Consider the following 14,489-nt stretch of genomic DNA (forward strand, 5'->3'; position numbering starts at 1 on the left):
TGGGTCTGTGCTGGAGCCAAAAATCTGTGGGTCGATGCAAGCTAGACATGGAATGAGTGTTTCTCTTGCATTCAGAAGCTGGGTGAGTCCTGGGCAACAGCCTCCAGCACCCTGGGCACACCCGAGCTGGCTGCAGAAAGCTGGTGCCTGCATCCCCGGGCTCTGATCCCAGTGAGGCATGGAAAGACTTAGCAAATCTGGGTGCCTATGCTTCTCTAACACAGAAATTGGGGTTAGTACACCCCAGACCCCTGAGTTCATGATGTGTGTGTGTGTGTGTGTGTGTGTGTGTGTGTGTGTGTGTGTGTTAGCAGAAGTCAGCTATGCCATTTCAGAAAACTTAACAAAGGGACACACTTATCATCTGGAAAGCTGGCCAGAATAACCAAGGTGCCAGTAATTGGGTACTCTGAAGTTTCTGGTGATCTCTGGTTCAAAAGTAGAAAATAGCCTTAATTATCAGTAAGGGAGAAGACATGAAATGCAAATGCCCTCATAATCTTTAGTAAATGACATGATCTAACCACAGAATCTGTGAGAGTTGGGGCTTGGGGTCAGTGGTCATTGTGGAGTTGGGGGTTCTCTGTCTGACCACCAAACCCTGCCAGACTTTCATTCCTGGTTTCCTTCTGTCCCTAGAGAATGTTTCATGAATTTCTTGAGCCTGAGTATGATGTGTGCCCCATGGCCTAGTCACAACACCTAATTATAAGAAGCAAAGCTTGGTTCTAAGAATACAGAAATGGCACTGGGAGGTGAGGTCTCATAGGTCTAGACCCCTCTCAGGTAAAACTAAGGTGCTTGGAATAATATGTCAATTGCCCCGTAAAACTGATTTTTGCCAGCTTCCCTTGGCAGAAAGAGGATTCACAAAGCAAACCCTTCTCCAATGCAGAAAATTGTGAGCCAGTCCTGGAAGAGCTCCAACATGTGAACAGTTGGGGGAGCTAGGGGAACTTGGTTGTGGCCTGAGACCCAGGGGCAATGAGCATATCCTCTTAGGCATTGAAAAGATGCAAGTCCTCTGGCCACCCCCGAGTGCCCTCACCAGATCCAGGCACCATTTCTGCACAAACTATCCAGGCCCTCACTGCCTCCCTGGAGCTTGTTCACCCCAGGAAAGGAAAGCAGAAGGACTACTGATTACATAACCTCTCACCTGGACCTTTCAATTCAACTTGACCCCTTTGAGACGAGACCAAGTCCACAAAGTCTGGGAGCCCCATTAGAATAGGAAAAGTTTTTTAAACATTGGAAGTCAGAGGTCACAAAGAGAACATGAACAATCCCTCCTTGAATGTACACCCGCCTGAGGAGAGTGAGAGGCCCTGTGATACTACAGGGCATGACCCTACTTACACAGCCAGTGAGTGAGCACAGCCACCCTAAAATATTATATGGTGGGGTCTGGGAGCTAGCACATTGGGTTAAGTGCATATAGGGTGAAGCACAAGAACCAGCCCAGGGATCCTGGTTTAAGCTCCCAGCTCCCCACCTGCAGGTGGGGGTCATTTCACAGGTGGTGAAGCTGATCTGCAGATGTCTGTTTTTATCTCCCTCTCTCTGTCTTCCCCTCCTCTCTCAATTTCTCTCTGTCCTACCCAACAACAATGAAAAAAAAGATGGCCTCCAAGAGCAGTGGATTCATGGTGCGGGCACTGAGCCCCAGTGATAACCCTGGAGGCAAAACAAAAAAAAAAAATACACACACACACATATACACACACACACACACACACACACACACACACACACACACATATATTATATCTAGCAAAGACAAGGGAAGAGCCTTGAAGGCAAAATGGAGATTATCTTTGAAAAAAATTGACATGTGGACTGGAGAAATTGCTCTCTTGGATAGTGTGCTGCCTTGTCAGGTGATCAGCTCAGGTTTGAGCCTGGCTCTTATCGCACTGAAGGAAGCGTCAGTTCTGTAGTCTCTTTCACCCTCTCTATCTCTGCCTTTCTACTTTTATGTCTCTATCTAACAACAAACAAGCAAATGCATATGATTATCTTCTTTAAAGTTATCTCCTGAGAAGACTTAATCTCATTCGAACTTGAATCTTTCCTTATTCTACTGTGTCTTCTCTGTGACATCCTTTACTAACTTTCCCTTTCTTTCCAGTACTCTCTTCTCTGGGATTAATACTTAAAGTTGGCTTCAGGAGCATAATGAATGAGTGACTCAGTTTTTCTGGACTTCTGCCATGTGTATAACAGGTATATAAGTTAGTCACAAAATTTTTCCTAATTTTCTCTTATAACAGTCAGGTGATTGCTTAATTATTTGCTCGACCTCTGAAGAAACTAAAGAGGTACAGAATGGTTTCTTTTGCCCCTTTAACAAAGTGAAACCAGAACTGAGTATTCTTTTCTGATTCCTAAGTCAGAAAAGCTACCTTTTTATTTTACATCTACTGAAAACATTTCTAAACAGCTCCCAGAATGTATTTTTCTTTTATAGTGCTGGGGCCAACCAAGGATATTGTCCATACACTCAATGACTGTGCCACCTTCTTTACCTAATATTTATTTCATATTTTAGAAGAGAGACAGATGGACTGAGAGTAAGTTAAGGGAAGAAAGGATAGGAAGGAAAAGAAACACCAAGGGACTGAACCACCATCCGTAAGTCTAAGGCGTCTGTCTTTGGTGTTCTCATGCAGCACCAGCACCGGGGATTGCTGCCATAGCCTCACGATGGAAGGCATGTGCTCTACCTGATGAGCCACCTCCTCTCTTTCTGGAATTCAGTCTTAAAATTTGGTTCCTCTAGGGAAGCTCCTGGGGCTGGGTAAGTGCCCAGTTCTCTGTTCCTCACATTCTCACAGTAGTTTGGCCATAGCTCCAGGGAATGCCCAGGAGCTGAGCCCAGCTTCCTTGGAACTATGTCCATGGCTGGATTCATATCTCCTGGCACCCATTACAACTTCTGTCCTCCACAGCACAGATGGGCATCCCACTTCTCAGGACCATCTGCTCTAGCCTCAGTGTACATCCAGAGGTTCAAGGTTCATCTGGACACAGGGGCCTATTAGAGTAGCAGAATGTAGCAACCTTTGTTGGTCCCTCCAAGAAGAGGGAGATGATCCTTATCTACTTCAGTTACATAGTAGTATTTTACAACAGAAAAGGGCCCCCCAAATGCAATGTTGAATTTAATTCTCAAAGCCTAGTTCTTGAGCTCACTAGGACAGGAATTCCTTTTTCCATACTACATGTCTACCTGGGCAGGTACTCTTTAGGTGTTTGCAAGTACAGGCCCTGATGATATCTGCCTTCCTGCTCTGTCACTGGTTCTTGCTAGAATGGGACACTACAGGCTTGTGTGGCAACAGTCACCCATACTATAGGTTATCCAAAAAAAAAAAAAATCCACCAGGGAGATGGCTCATTGGGTAGAGTACAAGATTTGGAAGTGTGAGGTTTGGTCTCTGGTATTGAATATGTGGGAGTGGCAGTAGCACTGTGGCCTCTGGATAATAAAATAAATAAATAATCTTTAGTAAAATCTAGAAAATGAATGTAAGTTGGAGCACGCAGACATCAAGCCTGGGGTTGTGTTGGAGAGGAGCAATTAGTGAGTAAGATATAATAGCTGTTGGTACACAGTGTCTCCATGTGGAGCCACTGTGGCTGTGGGAACTTGACACACCAGCCCTCCTTGACTATTGTATGAACAGAAAGCCACTCTGAGGCTTGGTGGTGGTAAGCCCCCAGTCTGCGCTCACTGCAGAATGTAGTACAGTTCTGCTGTTAACCACCAGATGACACCCCAGGATCCAGAGTCCACGTCTAGCTCTAAAAGCAGTTCAGCCTTAAACCAGTTTTTCATACTTTTCCTCCTTCCTTCAGAGACACTAAGTCTGGACCCTTAACCATGGTATGCTATGCTGAGAACTTGGACATAAACTGTATGGGTGCCAAGGGTGGGGCTTGTGATGCGGTATGGTTAAGCATCGGAAATGAACACTGTTGCTAGTGCAAATAACTACACACAGTTACTACTCACCTCTCCCAATTAACCCAAAGCTGAGGTTGTGCCTCAGTGTGTGTGTGTTTGTGTGTGTGTGTGTGCTTGGGAAGTGTGTAGGGAGGGTGGTTGCAGTGTCAGGGTTTCAGAGTGCATCTCTGTCCAGCTGAGTATAAAATTGGATAAAATTGCATTCCAATAGAGGCAAATCTACCTGTGCATGGGGGGAAGGGATGTAGGGAATTCTGTCTTCCCATGTGCCCAGCTGTGTGTGCATGTATGTGTGCATGTAAGTGTGCATGTATGTGTGTGTGTGTGTGTGATGGGGGAGGACTGGGGTACCCAGATCTAGTTTTTGTGGCTATGTGTCGCTGCTTCAATAGTTCTGCTCATACCACAGGTCACACCATTGGAGTTGGTGTTGAGAGTATCTGGCTTAGGTGCTGTCTTGGATTTTGTGTGATGTGTGACCCATATGTATGAGATCTTGGGATACTCAGTGTTCAGCCAGGCAGGACACACATGTGTCTGTGCATTTGATGTGCCTCTGTGCCTGTCTCTCCTGGGGCTCAGGAAAGCCAGCTTGATCTCTGTTTCCTGGATATTTTACTTCTTGGTGACACTGAGCCTTTCCAGGCTGCCATTCCCGTTGGTGTGCATTGCACCTGCCTTTTTCCATGGTCAAGCATGCCATGGGGAGATTATTTATTTCTTCAATTAAAAGAAGAAAGTCTCTGGGAGATTGCACACTCAAAATTACCATGTATTATTTATTTATTTATTTTGAGCTCCAAAATTCATGACACCATAAACATCTTGAAATAAGGGGGGGGGGTACCTCCTCCCCAGACTTGGCAGTCTCTCTCTCTCTCTGAAGGCTAAGGAGAGCTTACCTTTTCTTCTGTGGTCAGAGAGACTATGTCTATGCTTGCATGTGTTCATTTTTCAGTTCCCAGTGGTCTTCTTCTGCCTCTGTCTGGTATTCAGAAAAGAGTGTAGGAAGTAGAAAATCCAGGTTCCAGTACTGTCCTTGGATTCCAGTGACCTTGGACAGGGCCCCTACCCTCTCTGGGCCTCTCTGAACTCATCACAGTAAGATGAAGTTGGTGCCCATGAGCTGGAGCACCTTCCTGTTCAGGCACTGTGGGCTCTGAGGCCCTTTGATTAGTGGAAGCTTATACAGTGAGTAAAGAAGGAGTCAGTACAATGCCCATTTCACAGAAAGTAAAGCTTGATTATTTCCTCCACCCCCCACCCCAGGGCCACTGTTGCTTCCATAGCACATGCAGGGGAGCAAACAAGGGCAGAGAGAGCATCGTGGGATGCTGACACCTGCTCACTACCATGTGCTGCCATCTTCTCCTAGGACACTCCCAAACAGCCAGGGGAGGATTGATGAGAACTTGTCCTGCAGCCCTACACAGTAATTATTAGTGTTCATAATGATGTCCTAAGGCATTACATCCCCCTGAAATACCTTTGAAATCATCAAGAAAAGATTAAACCAGGCCTACTATAATTGCTCTTTGAAATACCTTCTATTTTATTCTCTTGCTTGGAAAATTGATAACCTATGGATTTTCAATTAACTTTAAGTATGAAAGAAGAATATTCACTTTCCCCATGTATATTATCCATTTACTATTCTCTTTCAAGAGAAGTTTATTATCCATCTTAGGTAGTATCCCCAAGGATGATCATGTTTGAAGAAGGAAAAGTTGTAGGTCTATAATTCTACGCTCTGACACCAGCCTTGCCTAAGACTATGACTCTGCAAGTCATCTTGCTCTTCCCAGCCTGTGTTTTCTCACTTGTTAAGAATGAATGAATGAATGGGGGGGGGGGGTTCAGGCAGTAGTGCAGTGGGTTAAATGCACATGGTGCAAAGCACAAGGACCAGCTTACGAATACCAGTTTGAGCCCCTGGTTCCCCACTTGCAGGGGAGTCACTTCAAAATAGTGAAGCAAGTCTGCAAGTGTCTTTCTCTCCCCCTCTCTGTCTTCCCCTCCTCTCTCCATTTCTCTCTATCCTATCCAACAACAATGACATCAATAACAGCAATAATAATAATAACCACAAGAATGATAAGAAACAACAAAGGCAACAAAATGGGGGGGGGGGAGTCTCCAGGAGCAATTTGTGTGCGGGCACCGAGCCCCAGCAATAACCCTGGAGGCAAAAAAAACAATCAGCGACCTGGTGCAGTTTTTCATGTGATTGTTAGACTTTGGGATCTCCTCTGTAGTGAATGTTCTGTTCATATCCTCTGCCCATTTTTGGATGGTGTCATTTGCTTTTTTGTTGCTAAGTTTACTGAGCTCTTTGTATATATTGGTGATTAGTCTTTTGTCTGATGTATGGCGTGTGAAGATCTTCTCCCATTTTGTGAGGGGTTTCCTTGTTTGTGTGATAGTTTATTTGGCTGTGCAGAAGCTTTTTCAATTTGATGTAGTCCCATTGATTTGTTTCTGATTTAGTATTCCTTGTAATTGGGTTTGTATTATCAAAGATGTCCTTGAGGTTTAGGTGGAAAAGTGTTCCACCAATGTTTTCTTCTAAGTATTTGATAGTTTCTGGTCTAACATCCATGTCCTTGATCCACTTGGAGTTTATTTTTGTTTCTGGTGAGATAAGATGGTTCAGTTTCATTCTTCTGTATGTTTCAACCCAGTTTTCCCAGCACCATTTATTGAAAAGAACCTCCTTCCTCCATTTAATACATTGGGCCCCCTTATCCAAAATTAGATGACCATAGGTGTGGGGGAGGCAAAACAAACAAACAAACAAACAATGAATGAATTAATGGGGTGTGAGGGCTATCTGACTGTGACATCTGTCACTCCATTGATTGCCAGTATTGATTGGACTGAACTGGCTGGCTAGGCGGGTGTCCACTGCCTACTTTACCACTCCATGTGAGTCCCTCCTGAAGTTGCACTTGGTCAAAAAGGATGACCTTCCCTCAACAGAGATGGTATTCAGTCAAGGGCATACAAGAAGCTGTGTTCCCCTTCTACAACACCTAAACAAGCTCTCAAGAATGAATTAATTTAACTAGGGAAAGATAAAAATAGGCTGGGGTGGTATGGATCAACCTGCCAGCATCCATGTCCAGCAGAGAAGCAATTACAGAAGCCAGACCTTCCACCTTCTGCACCCATTAAACAATTGTGGTCCATACCCCCAGTGGAAAAAGAATAGGGAAATTTCCAGTGGAGGGTATGGGACACAGAAGTCTGGTGGTGGAAACTGTATGGAATTATACCCCTGTTACCTTACAATTTTGTTAATAATTATTAAATCACCAATAAAAATGTTAACATTATTTGTTTATTATTGGATAGAGATAAAGAGAAATTGAGAGGGGAGGGGAGGGGAGGAGGAGATAGAGAGGGAGAGAGACACTTGCAGCCCTGCTTCCCCACCTGTGAAGTTTTCCCCCTGCAGGTGGGGACCAGGGGCTTAAATATGGGTCCTTGCACACTGTAATATAAGTGTTTAACCAGGTGTGCCACCACCTGGCCCCATAACTTTTTTTTAAGAATGAATAAATGGTGGTCCGGGAGGTGGCGCAGTGGCTAAGGAACTAGACTCTTAAGCATGAAGTCCTGAGTTCAATCCCCGGCAGCACATGTACCAGAGTGATGTCTGGCGCTCTCTCTCTCTCTCCTCCTATCTTTCTCATTAATAAAATAACTAAAATCTTTAAAAAAAAAAAAAAGAATGAATAAATGAAGGCTCAGACAGTGATACACACAGTTGAATGCACACATTACCATATACAAGAACTAAGGTTCATACCCCTGGTCCCTACCTGCAGGGGGGAAGCTTCACGAGCAGTAAAGCAGTGCTACAGGTGTCTCTCTACCTTACCCAACCCCCAATTTCTCTCTGTCCTATAAAAATAAAATAAATGGTAGCTGGGCGGTAGCACAGTGGGTTAAGCGCACATGGCACAAAGCACAAAGACCAGTATAAGGATCCCGGTTCGAGCCCCCGGCTCCCCAACTGCAGGGGAGTTGCTTCACAGGAGGTGAAGCAGGTCTGCAGTTGTCTGTCTTTCTCTCCCCCTCTCTGTCTTCCCCTCCTCTCTCCATTTCTCTCTGTCCTATCCAACAATGACGACAACAATAATAACTACAACAATAAAATAATGGCAACAAAAGGGAATAAATTAATTTTAAAAGTTAAATAAATAAATAATTTTGAATGAGTAAAGGCTGGGGTTGTAGTTCAATGGCAGAACGTATACCTTTCATTTTTGAGGTCCTGGATTTGACTTCCATCCCATGCACAAACCCCACAAAACAAAGGATTAATCCCATTCACACTTCCTCAGAGTCATTGCCAAACCAAGTAGGTAGCAAGTTATGTTTATAATTGTCATGTCTACTCAAATGACAGAAACCCTAGAAGTACTTCATAATTGCTTGGTAAGATAGCCATTGCCCAATGAGCAAAACCTACCTTGGACTGAGAATACTAAAAAAAAATGGTGCCCAACAGTGTTTTAAATTTATCTCCTACACTTAAACAAATTTTTGAAGGACCAAGGACCAGGATAAGGCTTACCCAGGAAAGTGGGTATCTCCCCATATGTGAAGTTCTGGGTGCTCTGGTAAAGAAAAAAAAATCAAATAGAACATCGCAAATGACCAAATGGTGCTCTGGTCTCTCATATAAACTCACATTTAAAAAAAAAAAAAAGAATGATAGCCTGCAAAAATTTAGAATCATACTTTTGTTTGAAAAATGAAAAGAATAAGGCCCAAGTTCTTTCAAAGCAAAAACTGGCCAGTACTGAGCAGCTGCTGGGCCCCTCTTGTCCTCTTCCCTCCCAGAGCCTTGCTCCCAGCTGGCTTCCCTGGCTTGTGTTTACCGTCTGCTCCATGTGGGTTCATGACCTGTCGACAAAGTGATCTGAGTCTTTAGGCCTTGACTCATCACAGCACCAACAGGCATGCCAGCCTTTGTGGAGGGGGCTGGGGAAAACCACCCAAGGCCTGCTGGTGCCACCCTTCCCAGCAGACCCTGGATGGAGGATTCCTTCAGCAGCTTCCAGAGCAAAGTGCTGCTGAGGAGACCCAACCCCCTAAAACCTTCGCAGCCAGAGCCAGTAACTCACAGCTGCGGTAACCCGCATGCTGATTTCTGTTTTAAAAAATACTGCTGGGTAAACAGTGAGGGAAACCCGAGCTGTTCCCACACCACATAAATCCCCAGTTTGCTGTCCTATCTGGTTAGCTGATTTCCCCAAAAGAGCAGTACCAAGGCCTCCCAAGCTCCGCTGGAGAAGCCGGGCCAAGGAAGGGGGTGGTTAAAATTTCGCTGTTGGCTCCTGGCCAGGGGCACCCAGGCCTCCTTCCTCTGCCTCTCAGCACTTCCTGCCCAGGGACACTGGTCTTTGTCCTCACTCCTCCACCTGGGCCCTTATTCCTCTCATCTGCTTCACGTCACCCCAAAGGCCTCTATGGGAGCCCTTCCTCCCCAGTGCTCCCCTAGCAAGGCAGTCACAGCCAGACAAGCCTATCACTACCACAACACCCCCTGCCCCAAGTACCCCTTTACAGTTTCCTTCCAGAGCCTTCTTCACCCCAAAGAAGAGCTTAGGCTTGCCCAGTTGTCAAGGAACAGGCAGGGGAGGGGGCAGGGGGATACCCAGTTAACTTTGCATATCAAATAAGCAACAAATCACGTTTTAGCTTAAGTCTTCCCAAATATTTTAGGGCATTTGCTTAAAAGGCATCCTGATGTTGTTTGTCTGCCCAGCCTGAGAGTCTTCCTTGAGAAAGAAAGTTCTTGGCAGGGAAATTGGGGTGGGGATGGGGGTGTGGAGGAGAAGTGGTGCCCAGAACAATCCCCTTAATGTACTCAGAGGCTCAGAGAGTCCCACCAAACAGTGAATGTAAACCCAGGCTTCCAGGAAACTTTGAATTGGGCAGAGACAGGAAGACTCTTCCATCTTTCCTCCTTCGTGCTGCTTGGAATGCTGGTCTAATGGCTGAACATGAATGACCAGCTAGTTAAGCCCCCTCTCCCCTCAGGGGAATGAGGCAAAAAGAGACAGTGCCCTAGCTGCCCCCCCGCCCCCCCCCCCCCCCGCGCACACACACACACACACACACACACAAATTTGAAATGGCCCAGGATGACCTGGGACTGCCACCTCTGGAATATTCTTACTGCAGAGACTACTAACTTCCACATTGCCCCTTTGCAGTCCTAACACAGGACCCTCCCTACCTATCCCTGCTGGGAACACAATCCTTCTGCTTTGTAGATGATCATGCCCCTGAGTCCCTTGGGCAGAGAATGCCTGGAAGGACCCTTCCCACCCTTGAGTGTCCACAGAATGTGTCCATTGTCTGTAAAAGGAGCTGCCATCTTCTAGTTGAGGGAAGCTAGGCTGGGTGACCTCCAAGAACTAGAGGTTGAGTGCAGGCACTCTGCTCAGTTTCCCTGTTATCTGCACACAGTCTTGGTAGCTGACAAGGCTTGGCTGGCTCCAAGAATCAGAGAAATACAAGAAAAAGAACATTCCTCTGAGAATTCTGTCCACTTGGTGTTTTCTGGGCTTTCGGGAGAGAGCCTGTCTCTGGGGTGCACTGTCTTGCCCCATCTCACAGGCTTTGCAGCTAGGAGGGCTGACCTATTGGTTCTATTACTTGAGCCATGGAGGGCAGGAGTAACCTGACTGCTGCTAAGCCTTCTGAGAAACAAAGGACATAAGAGTTCCAGATAGGCCAGGCCAAGTGACAAACCTCCTTGTCCAGAGCAATTTCCATCAAGTTCCAAGCTTGTCTGTCTCCCATTTTTACCCTGCCAGGTCTTGCTCTGGATCCAATCAATGTCCTGTCCAATTTTCTAGTTCTACAATGTGAGTGAATGCTCATGGCTTCCTCTTGTCCCTCTTGGGTGACATCATAATGCACAGGGTATTCTGGAGTTGTCCTTAAAGTGAAAATTTCTAATTCTTTCATCACCATTATTGTCCAGGTATTAGCACTAAAACTTTCTGACAGACTACGGCAAGAGTTTTCCCACACCATCTTAAAAAAAAAATCTATTAATTTTATGTTAATGAGACTGAAAGGAGCATATCACTACTCATCTCTGGCTTATAGTGGTACTGGGGATTGAACCTGGGACCTTGGAACCTCAGGCATGAAAGTTTTTTGTATAACCATTACACCGTCTCTCCAGCCCTCCCTACACTATCATACTCTCTTCTCTCAGATGTCTACTAGGGAGAGAAGGAAAATTGTTTATCCCCACTTCACTGAGAGAAAACTGAGGCTCAAGTGACAAAGTGTGTTGCTCCAAGTCATTCAGCTTACCAGCAGCAGAGCTGGAATTTGAACCTACACATCCCTCATTCCCAAGGTCATGATCTTGACCCCATGTTCTATTGTCTTCTTCAGCCTCTGTGGAGATGATCTGCTCAGCAGCATTGAGGAAAGAGAAGGCACAGTGATTCTCCACAAGGATCAGCCATCCAGCTCTTCACAGATGCCAGTTCCGTTATCCTCATCAGTTACTAAGGAAGCCATTTTGTTGATGAGAAAACTGAGGCTCAGAAAACGTGTGCCACCCCACCTGAGATCACCCACCTGGCCCACCCAGGAAAGGCAAGGCCACACTTGGAACCAGTGTTTCCTGCCTCCTGGCCCCAGTTCTCTCTGGGGGTAGAGTAGCTACTCATAGACGTGGGTCCATAGCTCCAAGGACATTGAAACTTCTGCTGCACAATGAGGGAAATTCCTGAGTCCCAAGGGATGGCTCAGGTGTGGTCAAACTGACGGCCCTCCTCCATCTTCCTCAGGGGCCTCCCTGACTCAAGCTTTTCCTCTTCCTCCTCCTGCCACCCCCACAACAACCAGAAACAGGGTCCCCTCCCTTCCGGAAAACCCTGCTCCCCTTGGCTGCAAGGCCGCAGGACTTTTTATTTTTTCCACAAACACTCACTTCCATCCATCTCTGCCTCTCTGGCCAGTGGGCCCTTAACAGGGAAATGCTGACTTTGAGGAGGTTAAAGGTGCTGGTGCCCAGCCTTCATCTAACAAATGGGTTGCAGGGAGGGGAGGAACTGTTGTTGTTTTTTCTGGCCTCTGAAGAGGGGCCTGTCAGGAAGATGTAGAGGCCAGCAGGCCCCCGGCCTTGCCCTGCAGGGTGGCTGACAGATGCCAGCAGCTGCGTGGTGCCCTGCTTCTCCGTACAGAGCTCACCCCGACCACCACCACTGCACCCCCGCCCTGTTGCTTCTCCTGACCTCTCCACACACCCCACCATGACCCAGGTCCCACCCCTTCCAGGGGCAAAGGGCGAAGCAGTTGGGCGCCCCTGGAATGGGATCCCTGGGCCAGATGTAGAGGCCAAAGCAGAAATTTGGCTACAGCCCACAAGGCCAGGCCCCCATAAAGTTTTCTCAGGGAAGATACCAGGCTCGGTCTTTAGCCTGGCCTGCTATGGATTCCTTCTAGAGCCCCAACAGCCCAGAGCCCTTTGAGGAACCCCACAAATCTGTTTCTGTAGCATGTTCTCAGTGCTTCTCAGAGCCATGTTATTCTAGAATCACAGAGGTCAAAGAGAATCTGATATGCCCAGAAGGAACTGCCTTTTAGCTGTTCACCTATTCTGAACTTCACTAAAATGATTTCATTAAAAATTACCAGATGTGAACTATGATGATTATAATTGGGAGGTGGGAAGGTGGGGACACAGAGTTTTGGTGGTGGATATGATGTAAAACTATATAATCTTGTACCCCATTGGGAAGTTAGCTCAGACTGGTTTTTTTTTTAATCTTTTTTTTTTCTTTTTCATTTAAGAAAGGATTAATTAACAAAACCATAAGGTAGGAGGGGTACAACTCCACACAATTCCCACCACCCAATCTCCATATCCCACCCCCTCCCCTGATAGCTTTCCCATTCTCTATCCCTCTGGGAGCATGGACTCAGGGTCATTGTGGGTTGCAGAAGGTGGAAGGTCTGGCTTCTGTAATTGCTTCCCCGCTGAACATGGGCGTTGACTGGTTGGTCCATACTCCCAGTCTGCCTCTCTCTTTCCCTAGTAGGGTGGGTCTCTGGGGAAGGGGAGTTCCAGGACACATTGGTGGGGTCTTCAGTCCAGGGAAGCCTGGCCGGCATCCTGACGACATCTGGAACCTGATGACTGAAAAATATATACCTGAAAGCAGAAGTACACTAGAGTTTGCAGCTTTGGGTCCATGATTGCTCAACAATTTGTTTGGCTTCGTATGTTAGCTCAGACTGTTAGAGCACCAGTCTGTATCCCTGAAGCCCCAGAGGCTACAGATTCAGTATTTAGCACTACCTTATCACAGAGTTGAACAGGGCTCTGATCTCTTTCTCTTTCCCTCCACTTTCATAATAAATAAATAATCCTTTTTTTAAAAAAGACGTTTAAGAAGAAAATAGCTTAAATAAGAGAATAAGTAAAGTTCTCAAAAGTCTGTGGGACAGGCATTCTGAAGCCAGGGGGACAGTGGTTTGAGTTCTGGACCCCCCACTTCCCAGCTAAAGTCACATAGCTGTGTGACTTTGGGCAGGTTACACAGTCTTGCTGTGCTAAGTATCCTCTTCTGCAAAGCACTAATGGGAAAACCATTTACTTCAGAGGGCATCCACAGGGGCAGTGGGTGAGAAGTGCTAAGATCAGTGGGTGTCAGCTGTGACTGTTACCCCAGACAAGGGAACAGAGGTTCAGAGAGGTGAGGTGACTTGTCTTAAGGCACACAGCCAGAAAGTGGCAAAGCCAGGGTTTGAACTCAGATCAGTCTAACCATAACATCCATAACCCTCTTCCTCTGCATCAAATAGCTCCAGATTATCTAGCTGGGACCTGAAGGAAACTCCTAGGTTTGCCACTTTTTAGCAGTGTGATTTTATTTATTTATTTATACCAGAGCACTGCTCAACTCTGGCTTATTGTGGTGCTGGGGATTAAGCCCAAGATATTGGAACCTCAGATATGAAAGTCTTATTGCATAACCATTATGCTATCTCCCCTATTGTGTGATTTTTCAGTTGCTTACTTTGTCTGAGCCTCAGTTTCCTCTTTAGTAAAATGCTGGATAATAATTCCCACTTCTAGTAGGAGAGTTATGAGGGAGAAATATATATATATATATATATATATGTGCAACGTCTCAGTTCTGGACACAATGGAGAGATTAACCTGGTCTACAATTCCCTGGCCACCATTCCTGAAGGCCTCTTTCCTGAAGAATGTGCATGCAGTTTTCAGACTTGGGGCTAAGACCCATACCCCCTCTTTAGGGAAGCCGGAGCACTGCTGTAAATAGCCAGCAGAGACATGGCTGTTGAGTCCCTGGCTGCTGCAGGCTGTGGAAATGTTCAGTGGGAGAGGAAGTCTGAGCCTGTGTGCTGGAAATAGCATCCTCCAAGAAGTCAATTTAACACTCCAGTGAGACTAGCAAGGCATGGGGACTAAGTAGACTGGCTGAGATGGCACTGGGCTGGCTTC

The 14,489-nt window shown here is 46.2% G+C and overlaps 1 long non-coding RNA gene across 1 annotated transcript in view; it reads left to right on the forward strand.

Moving 5' to 3' along the window:
* Positions 1 to 14,489, forward strand: part of LOC132541911 (uncharacterized) — a 307,257-nt gene that overhangs the window by 213,422 nt on the left and 79,346 nt on the right. The window lies entirely within an intron of this gene.

Source organism: Erinaceus europaeus, chromosome 12 (assembly GCF_950295315.1).
Source record: "Erinaceus europaeus chromosome 12, mEriEur2.1, whole genome shotgun sequence".
Taxonomy (NCBI): Eukaryota; Metazoa; Chordata; class Mammalia; order Eulipotyphla; family Erinaceidae; genus Erinaceus; species Erinaceus europaeus.